Source organism: Thalassophryne amazonica, chromosome 14 (assembly GCF_902500255.1).
Source record: "Thalassophryne amazonica chromosome 14, fThaAma1.1, whole genome shotgun sequence".
NCBI lineage: Eukaryota > Metazoa > Chordata > Actinopteri > Batrachoidiformes > Batrachoididae > Thalassophryne > Thalassophryne amazonica.
This window is the reverse complement of record NC_047116.1, coordinates 55,249,478-55,254,217: the sequence shown is the minus strand read 5'-3', so window position 1 is coordinate 55,254,217 and position 4,740 is coordinate 55,249,478. Positions and strand designations below refer to the sequence as shown.

Here is a 4,740-nt window from a genome sequence, read left to right as displayed (position 1 = left end):
ATCGTGTGCTCACTGTTTTTGTGCTGACAGCGCGAATGGCCACACATTTTCTAAGTGCCAAGCGAGCAGTGTTAGATGTTTGTGTGTGTCGCCTGGAATGTGGTGGACACCTGCCGCGAGAACACTCTCTGTCTTTCAGCTGCTGGTGTGCGCAAATAGTTATAGCAACAGGTGTACGAGGCATTGGAGGCAGCTCCGATTTTACAAGTATTGCATACAATTCCTGCTTCATGCACAATTCGACCACATTGGTACTATGTGTGAAGGGGCCCTAACCTATGTCACAGAATTAATTACTCATTGTTTTCTTAAATAATCAATCATATTCGTTAATAATATTAATTGATACTTAATCATTGTTAGGACCAGTAATGATTAAATAATGATTAAAATTATACTGAAAAAAATGATTATGATAAATAATCATTAAGATTATGCTGAAAAATCGATTCACTCAGTGGGTTCATGCTGTATGTTATTAACTCTGTGCAACATATTTGGAAATAAATGATGAAAGACAAAACTTCTGATTGGTTAACTTGAAATCCAAGCTGACGTGTTGCTGCAGTCAGACACAATACGAGTATAAAGAGAGTGTGAAGAGAAAACACACTGTGCAGGGAGGGAGATGCACAGCACATGCGTGAAATGGACAATGGATGTATCCATAAATGTGTTTTTTCTTTCCGGGGTTTAATGATACATTGAACCACAGAATCGCTCTTTTCTCTGTGACTTTAATCTGTTACTGTGTGATTTTGCTGTTTAATGTTTCTCTTGTTGTGATCATCATTTTAGATAAGAATCTCCATGAACCCATGTATATTCTACTGTGTGCTTACTGCTTGAATACACTCTATGGGACGACAGGTTTTTACCCCAAATTTCTCTGGGATCTGCTGTCTCCTGTCCATTTGATCTCTTATTCCGGCTGTCTGATTCAGGCTCTGGTCATGTACTCATTTGCTTGCAGTGAACTTTCTATTCTTGCACTTATGTCATATGACAGATACCTGGCTATATGTCGCCCCCTGCAGTATCACTCCATCATGACAAAGAAAAGACTTTCAGCTTGTGGTTTTCTCATGGCTCATACCTTTTATCATTTTTTGCATAAATATTTTCCTGACATCTAGACTGAAATTATGCAGGTCAGTTATTTCCAGGCTCTTCTGTGTTAACTGGACTATTGTTCAACTTGCTTGTTCTTCATCTGACACAATGATTAACAGCATTGTTGCTTATATTACAATAATAATTTTTTTTTTCACGGTTTGTTCATAGTTTGGTCTTACATGTATTTAATCAAAACATGCATAAGTTCTCTGGAAAACAGGAGCAAGTTTATGCAAACTTGTGTTCCACATTTAACCTCCTTATTCATTTTCATTGTGACTGTATTATTTGATCTTATGTATATACGATTTGGTTCAAAGGATTTACCTCAAGCTTTTCAGAATTTTGTTGCAATTGAATTTCTTATTATTCCTCCCGTTATGAATCCTCCAATATATGGCTTCAATTTCAATCAATCAATCAATCAATTTTTTTATATAGCGCCAAATCACAACAAACAGTTGTCCCAAGGCGCTTTATATTGTAAGGCAAGGCCATACAATAATTATGTAAAACCCCAACGGTCAAAACGACCCCCTGTGAGCAAGCACTTGGCTACAGTGGGAAGGAAAAACTCCCTTTTAACAGGAAGAAACCTCCAGCAGAACCAGGCTCAGGGAGGGGCAGTCTTCTGCTGGGACTGGTTGGGGCTGAGGGAGAGAACCAGGAAAAAGACATGCTGTGGAGGGGAGCAGAGATCGATCACTAATGATTAAATGCAGAGTGGTGCATACAGAGCAAAAAGAGAAAGAAACAGTGCATCATGGGAACCCCCCAGCAGTCTAAGTCTATAGCAGCATAACTAAGGGATGGTTCAGGGTCACCTGATCCAGCCCTAACTATAAGCTTTAGCAAAAAGGAAAGTTTTAAGCCTAATCTTAAAAGTAGAGAGGGTGTCTGTCTCCCTGATCTGAATTGGGAGCTGGTTCCACAGGAGAGGAGCCTGAAAGCTGAAGGCTCTGCCTCCCATTCTACTCTTACAAACCCTAGGAACTACAAGTAAGCCTGCAGTCTGAGAGCGAAGCGCTCTATTGGGGTGATATGGTACTACGAGGTCCCTAAGATAAGATGGGACCTGAATTTTCAAAACCTTATAAGTAAGAAGAAGAATTTTAAATTCTATTCTAGAATTAACAGGAAGCCAATGAACAGAGGCCAATATGGGTGAGATATGCTCTCTCCTGCTAGTCCCCGTCAGTACTCTAGCTGCAGCATTTTGAATTAACTGAAGGCTTTTTAGGGAACTTTTAGGACAACCTGATAATAATGAATTACAATAGTCCAGCCTAGAGGAAATAAATGCATGAATTAGTTTTTCAGCATCACTCTGAGACAAGACCTTTCTGATTTTAGAGATATTGCGTAAATGCAAAAAAGCAGTCCTACATATTTGTTTAATATGCGCTTTGAATGACATATCCTGATCAAAAATGACTCCAAGATTTCTCACAGTATTACTAGAGGTCAGGGTAATGCCATCCACAGTAAGGATCTGGTTAGACACCATGTTTCTAAGATTTGTGGGGCCAAGTACAATAACTTCAGTTTTATCTGAGTTTAAAAGCAGGAAATTAGAGGTCATCCATGTCTTTATGTCTGTAAGACAATCCTGCAGTTTAGCTAATTGGTGTGTGTCCTCTGGCTTCATGGATAGATAAAGCTGGGTATCATCTGCGTAACAATGAAAATTTAAGCAATACCGTCTAATAATACTGCCTAAGGGAAGCATGTATAAAGTGAATAAAATTGGTCCTAGCACAGAACCTTGTGGAACTCCATAATTAACTTTAGTCTGTGAAGAAGATTCCCCATTTACATGAACAAATTGTAATCTATTAGACAAATATGATTCAAACCACCGCAGCGCAGTGCCTTTAATACCTATGGCATGCTCTAATCTCTGTAATAAAATTTTATGGTCAACAGTATCAAAAGCAGCACTGAGGTCTAACAGAACAAGCACAGAGATGAGTCCACTGTCCGAGGCCATAAGAAGATCATTTGTAACCTTCACTAATGCTGTTTCTGTACTATGATGAATTCTAAAACCTGACTGAAACTCTTCAAATAGACCATTCCTCTGCAGATGATCAGTTAGCTGTTTTACAACTACCCTTTCAAGAATTTTTGAGAGAAAAGGAAGGTTGGAGATTGGCCTATAATTAGCTACGATAGCTGGGTCAAGTGATGGCTTTTTAAGTAATGGTTTAATTACTGCCACCTTAAAAGCCTGTGGTACATAGCCAACTAACAAAGATAGATTGATCATATTTAAGATCGAAGCATTAAATAATGGTAGGGCTTCCTTGAGCAGCCTGGTAGGAATGGGGTCTAATAAACATGTTGATGGTTTGGATGAAGTAACTAATGAAAATAACTCAGACAGAACAATCGGAGAGAAAGAGTCTAACCAAATACAGGCATCACTGAAAGCAGCCAAAGATAACAATACGTCTTTGGGATGGTTATGGGTAATTTTTTCTCTAATAGTTAAAATTTTGTTAGCAAAGAAAGTCATGAAGTCATTACTAGTTAAAGTTAATGGAATACTCAGCTCAATAGAGCTCTGACTCTTTGTCAGCCTGGCTACAGTGCTGAAAAGAAACCTGGGGTTGTTCTTATTTTCTTCAATTAGTGATGAGTAGAAAGATGTCCTAGCTTTACGGAGGGCTTTTTTATAGAGCAACAGACTCTTTTTCCAGGCTAAGTGAAGATCTTCTAAATGAGTGAGACGCCATTTGGCCAATATTAGGAAAAGAATTCAAAATTTAACTCAGTTAAAGTATTAAATGTTAGTTTTTGTGTTACACGTTCAACAAGTTAACACATTTTCATTTATTTTTCCATCAAATCACACTGCCTCATTAAGTTCAATAAATTAGTTTGAATTTGAGGAAAACAGTCAATATTCCTTTTAATTAAACAGAAGGTGACACTGAAAAATGTGCACAAATAATTACTAAAAATTATTAAATGTTCATATTTTGAAACATCCTGAATAATAAAAGTCAATGAAAAGTGAGCGGGTGAAAGTTAAATCTTAATAACAACAGCTGTCTGAAGCCATACTGTTGTGACGTCATTGGGAGAACGGGACCTGCTGATTCAAGCCCAAATCAATTGAAAACATGTAGGAGGTCAAGCTGTTTCTAGCCGATTCTTTTTCTCGTGTGAAGCTTTTTTGAGAAGTCCAGTCTAAAGATGATACTGAAGATGTCTCTGAAGAAGCTGTGCAGGATACATATTTATCATTTTGAGCCTTATGTAGAGGACAGTGAGGGAGATAAAGTCTTGGAGGAGCAGCACAGTGAAGACAATGGCAGACTTCAGAATACAGAATGGTGAATATAAAATAAAACATATATGCATAAATTGTGTACATGCATAGCCGGCGCCACGAGGGGGCATTTGGGGGCGACGCCCCCTCATGTCATCAACCTCACCCCCTCGGATGTTAGAGTTATCAAAAAAAAGAAAAAAGAAAAAGAAATACTGGAAAATATAGCAAAATATTAGTTATTCAATAATATCACGTATTTAACAAATAAACCAAATTAATTAACTAAAGTAATTAATTTTAAAACAAATGGATATGGCATGTGTCTGTGTTCAAGGGATTTGATA

At 37.8% G+C, this 4,740-nt stretch overlaps 1 pseudogene; it reads left to right on the top strand.

The window, feature by feature from the left end:
* The first annotated feature begins 671 nt into the window (after positions 1-671).
* LOC117524273 lies at positions 672-4,461 on the top strand (annotated as a pseudogene).
* Positions 4,462-4,740: the final 279 nt, after the last annotated feature.